The following is a 23,974-nucleotide window of genomic DNA, read 5'->3' as shown; positions in this document are numbered from 1 at the left end:
TTTGCCAAGTACACTCGTAAACAAACGTGCTATCTGAACCAAAAAATCATCTGTGTTATTTGGCTGTCCCCATATGAGACCCATTTGAAGAATCCCTTTTGGCTTCATGTAGAACTCTTTTGGTTCCAGGTAGTACTCTTTTGGGTTCCATATATAACCCTTTCCACACAGGGTTACATGGAACCTAAAAGTGTTCTACCTGGAACCAAAGAGGGTTCTCTTATGGGGACAGCTGCATAACTCTTGGAACCGTTTTTCTAGGAGCGTAGTGGCATCCTATCACAATGAAATGGATATCTTAGTTCCAAAAATCTTCCTAGCAAAGCATACAGTAACACCAAAGGTCCTCTAATTAGTTACTCATTGTGGAAGTATGATTCTGTAACAACTCTTGCAACAGAAAACATTTGTATCATATTCAAGTATTCTACTTTTGTTTACTAAGCAAGTTAATGTTGTCTACAGTTAGCCCCTTGATGGGTAACACTCCTTAGCTCTTTGATAGCAATACATTTCTCCTCATTGTCTGTGTTGTCCCCTCTGTAATGGTGCTGCTGTGTTTGACAGGTGAATAATAGCAAGCAAGAGTTCTAGACTCACCCCAGCTCTGCAGTTCCCTGGGACACAGCTCAGGTCAGCTGATTAAAAAGATAACGAATTGGTTTAATAGATGTTTGTTTTCCTCTGCAATATGTGTCCTTTTCCTCCAGACCCCGTGAGGGAGTCATATTTATAAATGACAGATTGCGACATTGAATCGAGAATGCTCCCATCCCAACAAACTGGGCAAAAACTGGTTTACATGTCATATAAACAACAAAATGATATGGGATGATATTGAATCAGCATGGAACACTGAACACTGAAAATGTAATCAATGTAAGATCTTTTTTTTAACCCAACTTTTTACCTAAATAAAATGACAAGGTGTACTTTCTTTGTTGGTTTCACATTGAATTCACGTTAGTTGACAACAACCAAATGTAAATCAAAACTAGACATTGAACTGGGGTCTGTGCTTGATGGGAAGCTGTCTTCTTGATGTGGTGTTGACTAAAGCAAGTTGATTAAGCTGACTTTCTTAAATGTTACAAGTAAGACTTAGTACACATCCTCTGAGAGGCTCATCTTAGCTTCTATGGCACCACCCTCAGACAATTCTCATTTGTACACCAGATCCTGATGGATAGAAGGTAATTAGCATGTTATTTGAATTGTTTGTCTGGGTTAATTGATCAGCTATGAAACTAGCAGACAGAATAGTAACATGTCTTGCATCATTTCTGATCACCCATGTTTTTGTTTATTTTTTTGTAGTTGAAGTGTGTGTTTGAGTGTGAGTGAGTGTGTGCATGTTTCAGTATATTTGTGTCTGTGTGCTCCTCTTGTGTGTTACTGATTGGCTAAATCCAGAACCACCATGAGCTCAGCTGTAGCGCAATAACAAACATCAGTGTCATTGCTTTAATGTCCCCCAGCGCGTTCGAAAGGTAAACCTGGCAGAACACAAACAATAGCACCGGTGCATACTGAACAGGGCATGAGAGAGCTCATTTAGTTGTTATTAACTTAATAAAGGCACTCTATTGTGGGAATAACACTCCTCCATCCCCACAAGGCCACAGGCTTGGTGTCTGGATTTCTCAGTTAACTGTAATGCGTCTCTGGATCTCTTTTTGTCATCGTCCACTCCTCTGAAGGTGTATTGTAGCTCATTCAGCATGAGTCATTAAGCTCACTAACGGACACTTCAAGATGAAAACAACCATGAAAAAAATGCCTCTGGTTTATATTCTGAAACAGAAATGCATGTAGTTGTTATTGTACCCTGCTAATCCACACATACACACACACACACACACACACACACACACACACACACACACACACACACACACACACACACACACACACACACACACACACACACACACACACACACACACACACACACACGCAAGGATGCACACAGGACACACTCTTGGGGCTTCTGTCCTTGCCTATGTGGTAGAGCTTTTGATATTGATTGTGAAATTAACTGTATAAGGTGATTGATTTATACCGATACATATAATCTGGGGTATTGTGTGTGAACTGTCCCACACACAATACCCCATAAAGTCAGTGCAATTATATTTAAAAATGAAAAGCTGAAATGTCTTGAGTCAATAAGTATTCAACCCCTTATTTATGACAAGCCTAAATAGGTCCAGAAGTAAAGCATTGCTTAACAAGTCACATAATAAGTTGCATGGACTCACTCTGTGTGGAATAATAGTGTTTAACATGATTTTTGAATGACTACCTCATCTCTGTACCCCACACATATCTGTAAGGTCCCTCAGTCGAGGAGAGAATTTCAAACACAGATTCAACCACAAAGACCAGGGAAGTTTTCCAATGCCTTGCAAACAAGAGCACCTATTGGTGATGGGTGAAAATAAAAAAAAAGCTGATATTGAATATAATATATTTTGTGCATGGTGAAGTTATTAATTACAGGAAGCTACTCTAACAAGGAAGCTTATAAGAAATCCTGCTATGCCCTCCGATGAACCATCACAGGCAAAGCATCAATACAGGACTAAGATCAACCTCTCCCTGTCTGAATCTGTAATACCAACATGTATCAAGAAGACCCCCATAGTCCCAATGCCCAAGAACACTAAGGTAACCTGCCTAAATGACTACCGACCCGTAGTACTCATGTCTGTAGCCATGAAGTACTTTGAAAGGCTGGTCATGGCTCACATCAACACCATTATCCCAGAAACCCTAGACTCACTCCAATTTGATCCACAGATGATGCAATCTCTATTGCACTCCACACTGCCCTTTCCCACCTGGACAATAACAACACCTATGTGAGAATGCCATTCATTGACTACAGATCAGTGTTCAAAACCATAGTGCCCTCAAAGCTCATCACTAAGCTATGGATCCTGGGACTAAACACCTCCCTGTGCAACTGGATCCTGGATTTCCTGAAGGGTCGCCCCCAGGTGGTAAGGGTAGGTAACAACACATCTGCCATGCTGATCCTCAACAAGGGAGCCCCTCAGCTGTGCGTGCACAGTCCCCTCCTGCACTCCTTGTTCACTCATGAATGCACGACCAGGCACGACTCCAAAACCATCATTAAGAATGCCGATGACACAACAGTGGTAGGTCTGATCACCGATGATGATGATACCGCCTATAGGGAGGAGGTCAGAGACCTGGCCGTGTGGTGCCAGGATAACAACATCTCCCTCAACGTGATCAAGACAAAGGATATGATTCTTGATTACAGGAAAAAGAGGACTGAGCACGCCCCCATTCTAGTGGCAAAGGTTGAGAGCTTGGTGTCCACATCACCAACAAACTAACATGGTCCAGGCACACGAAGACGGTCGTGAAGAGGGCACAACAAAACCTGTTCCCCCTCAGGAAACTGAAAAGATTTGGCATGGGTCCTCAGATCCTCCGAAGGTTCTACACCTGCACTATCGATAGCATCATGACTGGTTGCATCACTGCCTGGTATGGCAACTGCTCGGCCTCTGACGACAAGGCACTTCAGAGGATAGTGTGTCCGGCCCAGTAGCTCACTGGGGCCAAGCTTCCTGCCATCCAGGACCTCTATACCAGGCGGTGTCAGAGGAAGGCCCTAAAAATGGTCAAAATCTCCAGCGACCATAGACTGTTCTCTCTGCTACCGCATGGCAAGCCGTACCGGAGTGCCAATTCTCATTCCAAGAGGCTTCTAAACAGCTTCTACCCCCAAGCCATAAGACTCCTGACGATCAAGTCAAATGGCTACCAATACTATTTGCAGTGCCCCCCCACCACCCCCTCTTTACACCACTGCTACTCTCTGTTGTCATCTATGCATATTCGTTTGAATAACTCTACCTACATGTACATACCACCTCAACTATCCGGTGCCCCTGCACATTGACTCTGTTTCGGTACCCCCCTCTATATAGTCTCGCTATTGTTATTTTACTGCTGCCCTTTAATTATAAACACTGCCAATAGTGTTTCTACAAAGTATTGAGTCAGGGGTGTGAATAGTTATTTAAAGTAGATATTTCTGTATTTAATTTATTGTCAATAATTTAGCATAAATGTCTAAAACTTTTTTCCACTTTGTCATTATGGGGTATTGTGTGTAGATGTGTGAAAAAACAATATAATCCATGTTGAATTCAGGCCGCAACACAAAAAAATGTGGAATAAGTCAAGGGGTATGAATACTTTCTGACGGCACTGTACGTACGTTAATGTAATCTCAACTACATTCCATGTGATCTGGCTTTGCTATTAGATGAAGTAGAGTAATAACACATTAAGTTGTTGTATAAATACAAAATATCTGACATTGTATTCCCATTTGAACTTTTTGTGCTTTTAAATGGTTTAAAGTGGAGTGGGAATTCAACAAACTTCTGGATGTCTTTTGGAGTTGGTGGATAAAGGTTGAAATCTCATTGATCAATGTCTCAACAAAAAATGACCGACATTTCCAAGTTGAAATGACATGGTGTTCCCAGCGGGATGAAAGGACATCAGACTACAACAACAGAAATTGGGTGGGAAATTAGAGAGATATACACAATAGCAATGACAAAGAAAACATGTGCAAGTGAAAGAAAGGGCAATATTGACAGAAAGTTTATGTGTGTGTAATGTCGGTTTGAATCAGCCTGTGTGTGAGCAGAATGTGAACTTATCTTGACACAACTATTTTTGCCTTCTGTTTGTGTGTGTGTCGGTGTGTCAGTGTATCTGTATATTCGTATATTTCATGAGTGTATGCGTGCATGTGTGCGTGCATGTGCATGTCGCTGTAGCCCTGCATGTGTTTCAGGGCCAGCTGTCCAAAATGAGCTCTCGGTCCACACTCGTGTATGAAGAGACCAATCGGAATTTCTGCGCCTCATTTCTCAGGAAAATGTGTAGCTTGGGGGAATCAACCGAGTGTTCCGGCTCTGTGGTTGGCTCAGAGCTGTAGACATTGCCCATGGATATGATCCTGGCTCATCTGTTTAGTGTTTAGTGAATCAATTTGAAATTTGAATGTAACAAAATGTGGAAAAAGTAAAGGGGTGTGAACATTTTCTGAAGGCACTGTATTTTAATCCCATTTTGTAATGGATCAAAATGGGAAAAAAAACCCAAAGGGAGTGAATACCTACAGTGCATCTCGAAAGTATTCAGGCCCCTTGACTTTTTCCACATTTTGTTACATTAGACTTATTCTAAAATTAATTAAATCAATCTACACAAACTCAATCTACACAGAATACCCCATAATGACAAATCAAAAACAAAAACTCAAATCACATTTATCCCAAGTATTCAGACCCTTTACTCAGTACTTTGTTAATTAAAGCACATTTGGCAGTGATTACAGCCTCAGGTCTTCTTGGGTATGACATTACAAGCTTGGCACATGTGTATTTTGGGAAGTTTCTCCCATTCTTCTCTGCAGATCCTCTCAAGCTCTGTCAGGTTGGGTGGGGAGTGTCGCTGCATCGCTAATTTCAGGTCTCTCCATAGATGTTCAATCGGGTTAAAGTCTGGGCTTTGGCTGGGACAATCAAGGACATTCACAGACTTGTTCCATAGCCACTCCTGTGAAGCACGGGGGTGTCAGCATCATGTTGTGGGGGTGCTTTGCTGCATGAGGGACTGGTGCACTTCACAAAATGCATGATATCATGAGGATGGAAAATTATGTGGATATATTGAAGCAACATCTCAAGACATCAGTCAGGAAGTTAAAGCTGGGTCGCAAATGGGTCTCCCAAATGGTCTGATGACACCAATGACACCAAGCATAAAGTTGTGGCGAAATGGCTTAATGACAACAAAGTCTGTACTTCCTAGTTCCATGTATCAAACAGTTTTTTCAATTATATTAAAATCAGGAAAATCTTGAATTCAATTAATATTACAGTTTAATAAATTGTGAAAAGAAAATAATAACAAAGCTCATAAGCAATAGAATGGCAAAAGTCTTACCAGACTTGTTTCTGCATAGTGTATTTTCTTATCTAACTCTACTGTCCAATTTACAGCAGCAAAATCTAAATTGTGCCTAATCTGGAAGCATATATTGTGGCCTTTCTCTTGCATTTCAAAAAGGATAGAATAGGGTCTCCTGAGTGACGCAGTGGTCTAAGGCACTGCATCACAGTGCTAATTGTGCCACTTGAGTTCCTGGTTCGAATCCAGGGTCTGTTGCAGCAGCCCGCGACCAGGAGACCTATGGGGTGGCACACAATTGGCCCAGCATCATTAGGGGAGGGTTTGACCGGCCGGGCTGTCCATGTCCCATCGCGCTCTAGTGACTTCTGTAGCGGGCCAGGCACATGTACGCTGACACAGTCACCAGGTGTGCGGTGTTTCATCTGTCACATTGGTGCGGCTGGCTTCCAGGTTAAGTGGGCATTGTGTCAAGAAGCAGTGCGGCTTGGCTGGGTTGTTGTTTCGGAGGACGCATGGCTCTCGACCTTCCGTCTCCATACAGGAGTTGCAGTGATGGGACAAGACAGTGACTACCAATTGGATACCAAAACATTTGGGGAAAAAGGGATTAATAAAGAATGCAGCACAAAATCAATTCATGTTTCCTTTCCACAAACTTCAGTGTTTCCTTTCAAATGGTAACAAGAATATGCATATCCTTGCTTCAGGGCCTGAGCTACAGACAGTTAGGTTTTGGTATGTCATTTTAGGTGAAAATTGGAAAAAAGGTCAGTGATTTAGAAGGATAGAAATATCCTAAAGCAAAAATATACACAAATAATACATGATCTGATTAAATTGCTTTAGAACGGGGCACAAGACAGGGATGTCTTTTCTCTCCCCTCCTGTTTGCACTGGCAATTGAACCTCTTGCAGAAAGAATTAGTCAGGACCCAAATGTAACAGGTATTAGTATTGGTAAACATGAATATCAACTAAACGTATTTGATCTCCTGATATACCTGATCAATATGGAAAGCCCTCCTAGCTAAAAATATTTTCTGAATACTCTAAATTCTCAGGATATACAATTATCTTAGAATGAACTGAAATAATGTCAGCAGGAAAAATACAAATTATAACTCATAATCTACAGCAATCCTTTAAGTGGAACACAAAACATTTAAAAAACGTAGGATGCTTAATAAGTGACAAAAAACAATACATATATACAAAATAACATTATCCCATTACTCAACAATATTATAGCAGCTCTATTTAAATGGAACAATCCTCCCATGAATCTTACAGGTAGAATGAATGGCATGGCTCTCAAAGTTTTTATATTTATTCTTGGTAATACCAATTACCCCACTGAAGACATTATTTAATAAGTATACTTGGCCATAACAGACTTTATATGTGCAAATAAAACTCATGGAATAAAAATGAACATTTTACACCTCCCTAAGTCTGAGGGTGAAATTCTATCAACTCGCCACCCAAGGCTTTTATTTGCAACATCTTGTTAAATTCCCTAACTAGGAACAATGGGTAATTTTTGAAGATGTGCATGTTCACCCTCATAAAGGATAAAGCTAAGAACATTAACAACTTCATAGTTATGAACACTAAAACAATATGGAAGAAAATGTTATGGATTCTAAAAGAACCGATATAATTACCCAAATATACAACCCAATGGAAAAATCATTGGATAGGTTTTCAGAAGGAGTGATAAATTGGTCCACATGGAAAGCTAAAGGTATAGGAACCATAAATGACTTAGTAATAGGAAATACATTTGTTTCCATGACAGAATTATAACCAATTTTGGACTGACCAATGCAGACTTTCATATCACAGGTGGGTTTGGGCAGGTGTGATGTCGTTGATGTTTGTGTGGATCTGTATGTTGTCTTTTGTATGTGTCTGTTGTATTGTTTTAAAAAAACGAATAAAAGATTGTAACCCCCAAAATATCATCCAGCGATTTTTCGGGGGAGGGAGTCGTTCCAATCTTTGAGTGACTTTTGGCACCCCATTTTTTATGCATTCTCACACGTGTGACAAAACTATTAGCCACAACCCGTTCACTGCTATTACTTCCTCCTAGATCATAATATTCCCACTCATCAGGCAAGTGCAATAGCATTTGCCTCGCTGCTAGCTTGCTGTCTTGTCCACTTTTATTGGAAGTAGTCAAAACCACCATACTTTATTCAGTGGGTTAAGGAGGGGAAGTTATCTCTGCCCCTAGAAAATATTAGGTGCAAGTTTGACTTGACCTGGTCCCTGTGCACACAGTAAGCGGTCATGTCTGATCTAGTGGCCATATTGTGCTGAGAAGATTACACTAATGTTTAATGTTATGCTCTATAATTATTTTTCGACCCTGTCTTCCGATGCTGCCTTACTGTTTTCTGTAGCCTGCCGTGTCGGCCTATGCATCTCAGTCCTGGTCCTGGGGGCCCGGAGGGTGCACATCTTTGTTCTTTCCTTCGCAATAGTGAACTCTACTCAACTTACCAAATCATTATCAAGCCTTTGATTGAAATCGGATGTGGTGGCTGGGGTCGGGGTGTGTGCCCATTTTGGTCCCCGGGACCAGGGTTGGGGGGCGCTGACATAAAGTAGATGTTGTTGGTGCTGCTGGTGTTGTTGGTGCTACTGTTAGAGTACAACATTCCGTCCAGCATTCTTAGTGTCAGCATCTTGCAATTACCATTAATTACTATCATTACCATAGTTTTTATTTTGTTTATGTTTCTATCATTGTCTATTTTTATTTAATTAACTTTTTTGGTGGGGTGGGTGTTAGGGATGAGGGACTGGTGATGTTGTACTGTTTTCATTGTCTCTCTGTTCTCATATCTGACAATCTATAAGACACTATAAACATTTTTTGAATGGGTTGGTGCTGTTTCCCTTTAGTCATCTGCTATGGTTTCTCCAAATTATTCACTGTGCTTGAACAAATAGAAAAAATCCAGCACTGTTGCTATGCTTGCTGTAGTCATGCAGAAAACGAGTTCTCTGGGTTTGCTCAACAGCAATGACCTGGGTTGTTTTTTAATCTGTAGACTTTGTAGCGAAGGAAAAGTGTGCCCTCTCTTTCCACCAGTCAGATGCTCTCCATAAACATGTTTAAGATTAACAGCAGCAAACCAATGCCAGCGATAACATCTATGGTAATCCCATCCATTCCATTGGTCACAGTTTGTTGTTGCTCATGTTCAGCTTCTACTCACGGTTATGGGAGATGAAGAGTGGGAGTGGTGCAAGTATGTACATCAGCTACTACACTTCTAGTAGCAATCCTTCTCAGATGCTATCCCACCCAGAAAACAGACATTGAGCGACTAGGTTGCCTGCAGTTGCAATTCAATCAAATTCACCACAGCAATGTTTACACAATGTTACCTGGTGTTTTTTTGACCATGAGAAAAACAGCTCCTGCGTATATTTGAGGATTGAGGATTTGAGGATTTGAGGATTTGATTGATTGGGTCTTTTTGGTCCCATTCTCTCTTCCTCTTAATTGGAGCTTTGTCTAAAACTCAAGCCTCTGCCAGGAGCTGACCTGATTCCGTTCTGCATCTCATTATTGTGTGTCTTTCTGTAGCTCCCTCACAGACTGGCATTATGTCATTCCCTTCCACCATCCACCAGCCCCTGCCTGAAGGTTCCCAACGTCCGCCTTCTCCCATCCCCCCATGCCATCCATATCACATGCCAAGCTCTGTCAAAGCCCCACCATGTGACTGGCAGCCATCACAAAAAACTCATAATGATTGCGCACTGAAGCGATAACCAAGTGAAAGAAGACTCGGCAACGTTTCTTTGCCAGATTTTTCTCTCCTTTTCTCCCTGCTCCATGGAAGCTGTGAATGTGGCTGCAGCGAAGGGAGAAAGAGAACGTTTGTGGGCAAAAAAAAATAAAAAGCCATTCTACTTTGTGCTTTTCGCCTGGGGTAGAATCAGACACCCCTGACACTTTTATGTTCGGCTGTTGTGGGAGCTGGAGAGGATGTGTGTGAGTTAGTGTGTTTGTGTGTGTGTGCGTGTATGTGTGCATGTGTGCGTTTCCTTACTTCTCAGGCTCATCGAGGAGGGTATCTGACAAGCCAGGGCAGGCTGAGCTATCTTTTGTGTTTGCACAGTATGAGACCCTGCACTGGAGCGATATTGATTTGGTGTATCATGCAAAAGATGGGCCTTTTGTTTCTGCTGCTGCCAAAGTCTATTTCCTCTTGGTTACCTTCAGGTGCTTGGTTGACAGGTCCTCATTTTGCCTCCTAACATGTCCAAAAGAGAAAGCACTATGATGGGTAGAGAGATGAGGGGGAGAAAGAGAGAGTGAGAGAAAGAGGGGGAGAGAGCGAAAGAGTGAGACCGAGACAGAGAGAGAAAGAGAGAAAAAAAGAGACCAAATCAAATCAAATGTATTTATATAGCCCTTCGTACATCAGCTGATATCTCAAAGTGCTGTACAGAAGCCCAGCCTAAAACCCCAAACAGCAAGCAATGCAGGTGTAGAAGCACGGTGGCTGGGAAAAACTCCCTAGAAAGGCCAAAACCTAGGAAGAAACCTAGAGAGGAACCAGGATATGTGGGGTGGCCAGTCCTCTTCTGGCTGTGCCGGGTGGAGATTATAACAGAACATGGCCAAGATGTTCAAATGTTCATAAATGACCAGCATGGTCGAATAATAGTAAGGCAGAACAGTTGAAACTGGAGCAGCAGCATGCATGGCCAGGTGGACTGGAGACAGCAAGGAGTCATCATGTCAGGTAGTCCTGGGGCATGGTCCTAGGGCTCAGGTCCTCCGAGAGAGAGAAAGAAAGAAGGAGAGAATTAGAGAACGCACACTTAGATTCACACAGGACACCGAATAGGACAGGAGAAGTACTCCAGATATAACAAACTACTGCAGCATAAATACTGGAGGCTGAGACAGGAGGGGTCAGGAGACACTGTAGCCTCATCCGAGGACACCCCCGGACAGGGCCAAACAGGAAGGATATAACCCCACCCACTTTGCCAAAGCACAGCCCCCACACCGCTAGAGGGATATCTTCAACCACCAACTTACCATCATGAGAGAGAGAGAGAGAGAGAGAGAGAGAGAGAGAGAGAGAGAGAGAGAGAGAGAGAGAGAGAGAGAGAGAGAGAGAGAGAGAGAGAGAGAGAGAGAGAGAGAGAGAGAGAGAGAGAGACTCCTATGGACAGTAGTTATGTGTTACTCTGCTCCTTAAGTAAAGAGTATATCAAATGTTAAATGGACATGGGTTCAAATGATAGCGGATAATATATCTTCACCACAACTTTTCTTACTTTGCAGCATTTAATTTGCTGCCTCAACCATTGAAAAACATACAGTTACAAATTATTAGAAATTACTATGAGGTACTCCAACAACAGGATGAAGAAGATAACACATTCCTAAACATTTAGTTAGAACTACATATTTGAAACTGCATAATCAGCTTCCATCTTAAACATCAGGCTCATCTGAAAATAGATCAAAAGCTTGATCGCGTATATCCCCTAATGAACAAATGCAGCCTTCCTGGTGCAGCTGTATGTGGGCTAATTTCCTCAAAGATCTGTATGTACATGCTATGCTTTGACTCTAGGCTAATCCTATGAGCTGTCTTTTAGACCTCATACTAGCTTTATCTAGCGATGTGTTTTTTTTTTTCAATCTGCAGGTGTTGTTGGCTCCCAGGTGCCCATTTTCAAGTCTTTGCTCTTTGAATTTTGGGGTCACGAATTGCGCAGTGGTCTAAGGCACTGCATCTCAGTGCAAGAGGCATCACCCAGGCTGTATCACATCCGTCCGTGATTGGGAGTCCTATAGGGTGGCACCCAATTGGCCCAGCGTCGTCTGGGTTTGGCTGGTGTAGACCATCGTGGTAAATAAGAATGTGTTCTTAACTGACTTCCCTCGTTAAATATAATAAACAACAATGAATGTTGCTAGATCTGTTCCACTGGCTGATGATGTGTGGTCCTGTTTTTATTTGTAATAGTATTGTCTGGATACAGATAGAAGTGACCAGTGCTTTGGAATCTGCTCAATCTAGCCCAGTCTATTTGAGTCCATTTTCAATGCATGAGACCAACTAGGAGTGCAATCTAGTGACCTGTGCTTTTGCTATTATTTCAGTAAAACATGTATTCCAGTGGTTACTCCTTATATAAAAGGTTGACCTTTTTTACCCTAGTATTTGTATTCCTGTCTGATGTTATGTACATTTTCTGATCCCTAACCTCAAAATACTATGCAATCATTGCTCTGAACTAGTTCTCCATTGCCAAGCTGTTCCTTTTTCCTGCTGTCTGATGGCATGTGATTTAGTCAAAACATATGACGCTTTTGGCTACATTTGGTTTTGCCATTCCAGTGGGCATATACTGTAAATCCCCAAAATAAAGAGACTGAGCAACAGCATGAGCAATCCCATAGCTCTGTCAGCCATGGTGCCTAGCATGGTTCCCTACAGCCATGACCATGACATGGCTACACTGATGGCCTCTTCCCCTGCTGCCTGATGGCACTTAGACTGTATGTGCCATCACACCCACTGTGCAGTGTGGCCAGAGGACTCCCAAGGAGCGTGACTGCATGAAGCTAGGCCATAATATCAGTACAAAGAGACATTGTACTTATCCGGGTAATTGGCCTCTGCAGTCCAGCTCTAGGAATCAGATGGTTTTATCGTGAGTTGAGAACCAAAGAAATCAGATTCCCTCCCTCTTTCAAATATTTCACCATCCCCTTAATTTGAGGAAGATGACAGATTAAATCATTTATTAATCAAATGTTTTTTTGTGTTAAAAAAATTGTAATGTTAAAATATATCACATTACACATTTACACGGAAAAACGCAACAAGCAACAATTTCAAAGATTTGACTGAGTTACAGTTGATATAAGGACAATAGTCAATTAAATTAAATGAGGCCCTAATCTATGGATTCCACATGACTGAGAATCAGAAAACCAGTCAGTCTGGTGTGACCACCATTTGCCTCATGCAGCGTGACACAGAGTTGATTAAGCTGTTGATTGTGGACTGTGGAATGTTGTCCCACTCCTCTTCAATGGCTGTGCGAAGTTGCTGGATATTGTCAGGAACTGGAACACACTGTCAATACACGTCAATCAAGAGCATCCCAAACATGCTTAATGGTTGACATAAGGTGATGGCGGTAGATTACTGCCATAGATAAAATGCAATTGTGTGTGTTTATGCCTCCCCATACCATAACCATACGGCCACCATGGAGCAATCTGTTCATAACGTTGACATCAGCAAAACGCTCACAACGCCATAGACTCTGTCTGCCATCTGCCCGGTACAGTTGAAAATGGGATTCATCTGTGAAGACCAAACGTCTACAGTGAACCATTGATCATCGAAGGTGAGCATTTTCCTACTGAAGTTGGTTATGATGCAGAACGGAAGACCGGTCTAGGGCTGTTGCGGTGACCGTATTATAGCCTACCAAACTTGCAAGAAACAAATACCTTCTTCTGAAACTTGCCAGTCTATTCTTCTTCTGAGAAATGAAGGCTATTCAAGAAATTGCCAAATTCTCAACGTCAACAGTGAAGAAGCGAATCCGGGATGCTGGCCTTCTAGGCAGGTTTGCAAACAAAAAGCCATATCTCAGACTGGCCAACGAAAAAAAAATATTAAGATGAGCAAAATAACTCAACACTGGACAGAGGAACTCTGTGTTTTGCGGTTACTATTTAATAAAGCTGCCAGTTGAGGACCTGTGAGGCATCTGTTTTTCAAACTATACACTCTAATGTACTTGTCCTCTTGCTCAGTTGTGCACCGGGGCCTCCCACTCCTCTTTCTGTTCTGGTTAGAGGCAGTTTGCGCTGTTCTGTGAAGGGAGTAGTACACAGCTTTGTACCAGATATTCAGCTTCACACCATTTTCTCACATGGAATAGTCTTCATTTCTCAGAACATGAATAGACTGATGCGTTTCAGAAGAAAGGTCTTTGTTTCTGGTGATTTTGAGCCCATAATCGAACCCACAAATGCTGATGCTTCAGATTCTCAACTTGTCTAAAGAAGGACCGTTTTCAGCTGTGCTAACATAATTGCAAAAGGCTTTTCTAATGATCAATTAGCCTTTTAAAATTATAAACTTGGATTAGCTAACACAACGTGCCCTGATAATGGGCCTCTGTATGTAGATATTTCATAAAAAAATCTGCCGTTTCCAGCTACAATGATCATTTACCACATTAAAAATGTTGACACTGTATTTCTGATCAATTGTTATTTTAATGGACAAAAAATTAGCTTTTCTTTCAAAAACAAGGACATTTCTAAGTGACCCCAAACATTTGAACGTAGTGTAAATTTAGTCAGTTCATCCAAAATCTTCAATATGCACCTTGGAATTATGACAAGGACATACGCAGTTGTGTCCCCGATGTGTCTGTCTTAACATGTAGTCTGTGAGAAAGACCCGATCATGTGATGGAGCGCGCAGCACTCAGGGAGAAGGGCACACTGGCCAAAAAAGGCATTGCGTTAAGGCCACACAAAGGAGATGCCGCCGTGAAATTCTAGGCATAGTCAAGTGACTGTCAAATTGTGAATGAGTGTGTCACGTTCTGACCTTTTATTTTCCTTTGTTTTGTCTTTATTTAGTATGGTTAGTGCGTGAGTTGGGGTGGGCAGTCTATGTATGTTTTTCTATTTCTATGTTTGGCCTGATATGTTTCTCAATCAGAGGCAGCTGTTTATCGTTGTCCCTGATTGAGAACCATATTTAGGTAGCCTGGGTTTCACTGTTGGTTTGTGGGTGTTTGTTTCTGTGTCTGTCACCACACGGGACTGTTTGGGTTTGGTTTTCATTCATGTTGACTTTTATTGTTTTGTATTTCTTAGTGTTCAGTTTATGCTTTATAATAAACCACATGGACACTTACCACGCTGCGTTATGATCCCTGCTACACCTCCTCTTCAGAGGAAGAGGAGGAACTCTGCGGTTACAGAGTGACTGATGTAGTGTGTAGAGCCTGCGCAAAGAAACAAAGCAGAGCTCATGCCTTTCAACCAACTTTTTTCAAATCATTATTTGTCGCATCATGCAGCCTTAAAATGTATTAAAAATCAAAACATATAGCCCAATGATTGTCGAACAACTGAAGTTAAATTAATAACTCTAAATTAAGCGTATAGGAATACCTATTTATTTGTTAACCGCTCAGCACAGAATATCCCTATGTGGGCAGACGGCACTTCTAAAAGTCTATTTCACACCATAGTTTGCTGAATTTCTTTAGTTTTGATTTCAGCAGAAAATGTGGCACTGACTCGCCCATGGATTGATGTTTCAATATTGTCTCCCTCAAATCGTTTGGAGGAAATATCCTTTCTATTATATTCTAGTATATATATTAGTATGTACATGTAGGTAGAGTTATTAAAGTGATTATGCATAGATGACAACAGATTAGCAGTGGTGTAAAGAGGGGGTGAGGGGTGGGCACTGCAAATAGTCTGGGTAGCCATTTGACTTGATCTTCAGGAGTCTTATGGCTTGGGGGTAGAAGCTGTTCAGAAGCCTCTTGGACCTAGACTTGGCGCTCTGGTATCGCTTGTCATGCAGTAGCAGAGAGAAGAGTCTATGACTAGGGTGATTAGAGTTTTTGACAAATGTTAGGGCCTTCCTCTGACAAAGCCTGGTATAGAGGTCCTGGATGGCAGGAAGCTTGGCCCCAGTGAGGTCATGAGCCGTTCGCACTACCCTCTGTAGTGCCTTGCGGTCGGAGGCAGAGCAGTTGCCATACCAGACAGTGATGCAACCAGTCAGGATGCTCTCGATGGTGCAGCTCTAGAACCTTTTGAGGATCTGAGGACCCATGCCAAATCTTTTCAGTTTTCTGAGGGGAATAGGTTGTCGTGCCCTCTTCATGACTGTCTTGGTGTGCTTGGGCCATGTTAGTTTGTTGATGATGTGGACACCAAGGAACTTGAAGCTCTCAACCTGCTCCACTGCAGCCCCATCAATGAGAATTGGGGCTTGCTCGGTCCCCTTTTTCCTGTAATCCACAATCATCTCCTTTGTCTTGATCACGTTGAGAGAGAGGTTGTTGTCCTGGCACCACACGGCCAGGTCTCTGACCTCCTCCCTATAAACTGTCTCATCTTTGTCAGTGATCAGGCCTACCACCGTTGTTGCAGCGGCAAATTTACTGATGGTGTTGGAGTTGTGCCTGGCTTTGCAGTCATAAGTGAACAGGAAGTACAGGAGGGGACTGAGCATGCACCCCTGAGGGGCCCCTGTGTTGAGATCCGCATGGCAGATGTGTTGTTAAATACCCTTACCACCTGAGGCGGCCCGTCAGGAAGTCCAGCATCCAGTTGCAGAGGTAGATGTTTAGTCGCACGGTCCTAAGCTTATTGATGAGTTTTAAGGGCACTATGGTGTTGAACGCTGAGCTGTAGTCATTGAATAGCATTCTCACATAGGTGTTATTTTTTTACAGGTGGGAAAGGGCAGTGTGGAGTGCAATAGAGATTGCATCATCTGAGGATCTGTTTGGGCACTATGCAAATTGGAGTGGGTCTACGGTTTCTGGGATGATGGTGTTGATGGGAGCTATTACCAGCCTTTAAAGTACTTCATGGCTCCAGACATGAGTGCATCGGGTCGGTAGTCATTTAGGCACGTTGCCTTGGTGTTCTTGGTCACAGGGACTATGGTGGTCTGCTTAAAACATGTTGGTATTACAGACTCAGACGGGGAGAGGTTGAAAATGTCCGTGAAGACTCTTGCCAGTTGGTCAGTGCATGTTCGCAATACACGTCCTGGTAATCCGTCTGTCCCTGCGGCCTTGTGAATGTTGACCTGTTTAAAGGTCTTACTCAAATCGGCTGCGGAGAGCGTGATCACACAGTCGTCCGGAACAGCTTGTGCTCTCGTGCACTTTTCGGTGTTATTTGTCTCGAAGCGAGCATAGGAGAAGTTTAGCTCGTCTGGTAGGCTCGTGTCACTGGGCAGCTCTCGACTGTGTTTCTCTGGAGCGGGTGTAGTACGATTCGATCTTCGTAAAACTCAGAGTATGCTATTCTGTTCTCTGAAAACGACTACATTTTCTTCATATCATACTTCTTTAGACCTGTCTAAAATAAATAATGGATCAGGCCTTGTTAGGAAGACGAGCACACAGATGAGCTTCCTTGAGGCAGACGGTTTCTGACAGTTTGTGCAGAAATTATTTGGTTGTGCAAACCCACAGTGTCATCAGCTGTCTTCACTGACATTGTCAACCTCTCCCTGACCGAGTCTGTAATACCTACATGTTTCAAGCAGCTCCCTCAAAACTTGAGACATATGTTGCATTGTGTAACAAAACTGCACTTTTTTGACCCCAGCACAAGGTGCACCTGTGGAATGATTATGTTGTTTCATCCGCTTCTTGATATGCCACACCTTCAGGTGGATGGATTATCTTTGCAAAGGAGAAATGTTCAGTAACGGGGATGTAAACAAAGATCTGTAAAAACATGTAGAGGAATACATATTTTGTACGTATGGAACATTACTGGGATCTTTTATTTAAGCTCATGAAACATGGGACCAACACTTTACATGTAGGGTTTATATTTTTGTTCAGTATAGTAATGACAGAATGAATTTTAAACTTCACGCAATGTAACACTTTTGTACGACTTGAGAAAAAAGATGCTTGTGCATTGATAAACACACCAAAGCACACCAAAGACGTCATTAACGAGGATTAATAAAATAAAGACTGCACTTCTAAAAGTCTATTTCACACCATAGTTTGCTGAATTTGCAAGATAACATTTCTTTCATTTTGATTTCAGCATAACTGAAAATGTGGCACTGACTCGCCCATGGATTATTGTTTCATATTGTCTCAATGAAGAGTTTGGCATTCGACTAGCAATGTGCGACGGGCACGTGCAGTTACAAGCCTCCTACAGTTAGCGGCAGGTGGAAGAAGAATATCTACCATCGTATTACCAATGAAGCCTGAGCTGGAATGTGAAGTCAACTGAAACTGGTTAGATTTAGAAAACCCTGCATAGATCTAGCTTACTTCGTATCATATCTCTCTGGAATGGCCTCATTGTTGACATTATGGAGCCCTTTTCCATTCATGACAGAAATGGCATGTTTTCAACTCCTGAAAGCTTATGTTGGTATGTTCTCCCTATTGTCAGCTACACAGGAAATTAACAGATATGGGTGCCGATCTGAGTCACGATTTAGCCGTTTCCCCTGCTCTCCATCTAATTCCCTCCTTGTTCTAAATCCAATTTCCCTGCTTGCATTGTCAGCGAGGAGATGGATTGCTTCGTAAATCAACTTCATCTTATTTTCTCCCTTGTCATGAATTGGATTGTGTACCTCTGATTTCTTTGTTTAATTTATTTCAATTCTCTATTGGTGGATAATGTGGGGATGAGGAAAAAAGTGGAGAATGTCATTGCATAAGGATATAAAGGACACAGCTGTCTATGGGGTGATTTTAAAGTAGTTACTAATTTAAATTGTGGTGTGTAGGAAGTGAGTCTTAATGTATCTATTGGAATAAAGCTTACATAATAATGTATTGCACTGAAATTATCCCCCCAATATTCATCTCCAATACACTGTCAATCCACAGGCCATGGTAACCAATACGTTCTGAGAGAGAAACCAGGCGACCCAAAATAAAGTCACACTAAATTCTACCCATGGTCAATTCCTTTCTGCATGGCATTTATTCCAACAAATTAGATCCATTAGCTTTAATGGAATGTGATTTTCAGCCTTGTGTGTGATCCCTGTCACATTTGCCTGGTTCCCTGCACAGAAAAACCACTATGTCCACCCTCAGGCTTTGATCAGAGTTTGGTAATTAAATCATTATTGGTCTTGGTAATCATGCAATTAATTGGTAGTTACAGTAATAGCCCACTCATCCTCCAGCAAAAAAACTGAAGTATTTTGTTCCAGAGCTAGCCCTATGGCTGGACACACACAGTGGAGAATGCACTGTAGCTAAGGGGCGGCAGGGTAGCCTAGTGGTTAAAGCGTTGGACTAGTAACCGAACGGTTGCAAGTTCGAATCCCTGAGCTGACAAGATACAAATCTGTCGTTCTGCCCCTGAACAGGCAGTTAACCCACTGTTACTAGGCCGTCATTGAAAATAAGAATTTCTTCTTAACCAGAAGGAGATTAGGGTTCCAATTTCAGCTGGAAGGTGGCGCATGGAACGCAAAAATATTCCTAAAAATATTTAACCTCCACACATTAACAAGTCCAATGGCTCAAATGAAAGCTTGTTTATCTACCCAGCAAGTCAGATTTCTAAAATGTTTTACGGTGAAAACAAACCCACCACCGAAGACGCAGCTAATTTGCATAGCCAAGTTGAAAAAATATGCAATCAACAAACGCAGGATTAAAAGAAAAATAATGCACTAACCTTTTGAAATCTTCATCAGATGACAGTAATATAACATGTTACACAGTACATTTATGTTTTTTTCAATAATATGCTATATATATCCATAAATCTCTGTTTACAATGATGCATCGTTCAAAAATGCTACTCAAATGTCCTGAGAAAGGACGATAGCTCCGGCAGATAACGTCAGCTAACAAGGAATACACATCATAAACTTTGACTAAATATGCATGTTCTACATATATATAGTTAGATACACTTCTTCTGAATGCAATCGCTGTGTTACATTTATTTTTAACGTTACAGGTTTCGTTCACTAGGCTATACTATGAGTCGGCGCTCAAAAAGTAGCATTATGGCTCCTCTATCTTGGAGTCCACAGAAACCCAAATTTACCACATAAATATTCCCTTACCTTTGCTGTTCTTCCATCAGAAGACCTGGAAGGAATTATACTTACCAAAAACAGCATTTAGTTTTGCAGTCTGTGTCTTTCGGTTCTCAAACACGACACATTTCGGTTGAAATGTAGCCAAAAGTCAAGTGGATGCGCACCAAAACATCGAACTTACATATTATATGTCGACTAAACTTGTCAAACTAAGTTCATAATCAAGCGTTAACATGTTATAAAGGTGTACAGCAATCGTGAGGACGAACAGAAACGCATGCATTGTATAATCGATCTTGGAAAAAAGACAGGACCGGAGCTGAGCGCGCATGATTGACCTGTTTTTTCGCGTGAAAACTCTCGCGCGATTCTCACAATGAGAAGCCCCATTGAAAGCAGACATCGCGCTGAAGACAAAGAGACTGTTCCCAGACCTGTAAGTGCTTGGGAAGGGTGGGGGCGATGACGACAAAGTTGGGCCAACTTTTCTGATGACAAGAGAGAGTTTGGGAGAATGACTGCCCTGAGAGTTCTGCTTTACATACAGACATGATTTAAACGGTTTTAGAAGCTTTAGAGTGTTTTCTATTCAATAATATTTTTTATTTGCATATATTAGCAACTTTTGACAAAAAAAAATATGTTTACTATGGGCACGCAATTACTCCAGCGGGGGCAGTAAACAGCCCTATCCCCCTGACCTGCCTAGTAAAATAAAGGTAAAATTAAAAAATAAAAATAAAAACTCAGAGCATGCGTGTACTGAGAGCAGGATGTGTACTCAGAGTACCATCTGCAAGTGTCTTCACTGACATTGTCAACCTCTCCCTGACCGAGTCTGTAATACCTACATGTTTCAAGCAGACTGCCATAGTCCCTGTGCATAAGAAGGTCAAGGTAACCTGCCTAAATGTCTACCTCCCCATAGCACTCACTGGCAGCAGAAATTGCAGCAGTTTTACGGGCGCCCATTCAATTGTGCTATTATGTGTTGTTTTTCACTTTATTTGTAACTTATTTTGTAAATAATGTTTCTGCAACCGTATCTTACGGCAAAAAAGAGCTTCTGGATATCAGGACAGACTAATATTATTTTCTTCGAGCAAGACACACAAGACATTCTCCAAACACCCCACAGGACCGACATCAAGGGGGTATTTGCAAGAGGAAGAGATGCAGGTATAGAGGACAAAGAGCCTGATGCCTGGTCAGGATGGGAAAGCTGCCGTTACCGTCAACACTACTCGCCAACATGCAATCATTGGACAATAAACTAGACGAGGTACGATCACGAATATCCTACCAATGGGACATCAAAAACTGTAATATCCTATGTTTCACGGAATAGTGGCTGAATGACTACATGAATATATACGCTGCACCGGCAAGATAGAACAGCACACTCTGTCAAGACGAGGGGGGGGAAACCACTCACTCAGAGGCGGTGATCCTAGTGGCCGGAGACTTTAATGCAGTTCTACCAAATTTCCATCAACATGTTAAGTGTGCAACCAGAGAAAAAAAATTCTAGATCACCTGTACTCCACACATAGAGACCCGTACAAAGCTCCATTTGGTAAATCCGACCACAACTCTATCCTCCTGATTCCTGCTTACAAGCAAAAATTAAAGCAGGAAGTACCAGTGACTCGGTCTATATAAAAGTGGTCAGATAAAGCAGATGCTGAACTACAGGACTGTTTTTCTATCACAGATTGGAACATGTTCCGGGATTCTTCTGATGGCATTGAGGAGTCAGTCACTGGTTTATCAATAAGTGCATCGAGGATGTCATCCCAAAGCGTCACAGTGACAGTATGTGGCGTACAAAGTACCCAAAAGATGAGCTGAAAAGCCACCCTATGCTAAATCGCTTCTAGGCGAGGCAAGCAACACTGAGGCATGCATGAGAGCATCAGCTGTTCTGGATGACTGTGTAATCACGCCCTCAGTAGCCGATGTGAGTAATACCTTTAAATAGGAAAAACATACACAAGGCTGCTGGGCCAGACGGATTACCAGGACGTGTGTTCCGGGCATGTGCTGACCAACTTGCAGGTGTCTTCACTGACATTTTCCACATGTCCCTGATTGAGTCTGTAATACCAACGTGGTTCAAGCAGACCACCATAGTCCCTGTGCCCAATAACGCAAAGGCAAACTGCCTAAATGACTACAGACCTGTAGCACTCACGTCCGTAGCCATGAAGGACTTTGAAAGGTTGGTAATGGCTCACATCAACACCGTTATCCCAGAAATCCTAAACCCGCTCCAATTTGAATACCGCCCAACAGATGATGCAATCTCTATTGCACTGCACAATGCCCTTTCCCACCTGGACAAAAGAAACACCGATGTGAGAATGTGACTAAAGTTCAGCGTTCAACACCATAGTGCCCTCAAAGCTCATCACCAAGCTAAGGACCACTGGACTAAACACATCCCTCTGCAACTGGATCCTGGACTTCCTGACGGGCAGCCCCCAGGTGGTGAGGGTAGGTAGCGACACATCTGCCACACTGATCCTCAACACTGGAGCTCCCAGTGTACTGGTGTGTACTCAGTCTCCTCCTGTACTCCCTGTTCACCCATGACTGCATGGCCAGACACAACTCCAACATTAAGTTTGCAGATGACACAACAGCGGTAGGCCTGTTCACCGACAACGACGAGACCTGGCCGGGTGGTGCCAGAATAACAACCTATCCCTCAACGTAACCAAGACTAAGGAGATGATTGAGGACTACAGGAAAGGAGGACCGAGCACATCCCCATTCTCATCGACGGGGCTGTAGTTGAGCAGGTGGAGAGCTTCAGGTTCCTTGGTGTCCACATCAAAAACAAACTAGAGAGACCTCAGCCACCCCAGTCATAGACTGTTCTCTCTACCACCACATCGGTATCGTAGAGCCAAGTCTAGGACAAAAAGGCTACTCAACAGTTTTTACCCCCAAGCCATAAGACTCCTGAACGGGTAATCAAATGGCTACATGGACTATTTGGATTGTGTTCCCCCCAACCCCTCTTTTTACGCTGCTGCTACTCTCTGTTTATCATATATGCAGAGCCACTTTAACTATACATTCATGTACATATTACCTCAATTGGGCCGACCAACCAGTGCTTCCGCACATTGGCTAACCGGGCTATCAGCATTGTGTCCCACCCACCGCCAGGCCAACCCCCTCTTTTACGCTACTGCTACTCTCTGCTCATCATATATGGATAGTCACTTTAACCATATCTACATGTACTGTACATACTACCTCAATCAGCCTGACTAACCGGTGTCTGTATGTAGCCTCGCTACTGTATATAGTTTGTCTTTTTACTGTTGTTTTATTTCTTTACCTACCTATTGTTCACCTAATACCTTTTTTGCACTATTGGTTAGAGCCTGTAAGTAAGCATTTCACCTGTTGTATTCGGCGCACATGACAAATAAACTTTTTGATTTGATTGATTTGGACAAAAGGAACACCTACAGTTGAAGTCATAAGTTTACATACACTTAGATTGGAGTCATTAAAACTTGTTTTTCAACAACTCCACAAATGTCTTGTTAAGGCTGCAGGGGCACTATTGAGTAGCTTGGATGAAAGGTGCCCAGAGTAAACGGCCTGCTCCTCAGTCTCAGTTGCTAATATATGCATATTATTGGTATTGGATAGAAAACACTCTGAAGTTTCTGAAACTGTTTGAATGATGTCTGTGAGTATAACAGAACTCATATGGCAGGCAAGAATCTGAGAAGAAATCCAAACAGGAAGTGAGAAATCTGAGGTTGGTATATTTTCGAACCATTCCCTATTGAAATCCCATTGCGATATGAATGAAGATTCACTTCCTAGGGCTTCCACTAGATGTCACCATCTATAGAAATTGAATAAGGCTTCTACTGTGTTGTGCGACTGAATAAGAGGGGCATGAGTCTGACTACTGGCAGAGAGCCAGTTCCAGGTCACGCGCATACCGCATGATATCTTCCTGCGTTCCGTTCCTCCTCAAGACACAAAGGAATTCTCCAGTTGGAACTTTATTGAGGATTTATGATAAAAACCTCCTAATGATTGATTCTGTACTTACAGTGCCTTGCGAAAGTATTCGGCCCCCTTGAACTTTGCGACCTTTTGACACATTTCAGGCTTCAAACATAAAG

The 23,974-nt window shown here is 42.3% G+C and overlaps 1 protein-coding gene across 1 annotated transcript in view; it reads left to right on the top strand.

Moving 5' to 3' along the window:
• The window catches only part of LOC118401134 (leucine-rich repeat-containing protein 4C-like), a 135,535-nt gene that overhangs the window by 97,138 nt on the left and 14,423 nt on the right, over positions 1 to 23,974 (top strand). The window lies entirely within an intron of this gene.

Source organism: Oncorhynchus keta, chromosome 22 (assembly GCF_023373465.1).
Source record: "Oncorhynchus keta strain PuntledgeMale-10-30-2019 chromosome 22, Oket_V2, whole genome shotgun sequence".
Taxonomy (NCBI): domain Eukaryota; kingdom Metazoa; phylum Chordata; class Actinopteri; order Salmoniformes; family Salmonidae; genus Oncorhynchus; species Oncorhynchus keta.
The sequence above is the reverse complement of the archived record's forward strand: the minus strand, read 5'-3'. Positions and strand labels throughout refer to the sequence as shown.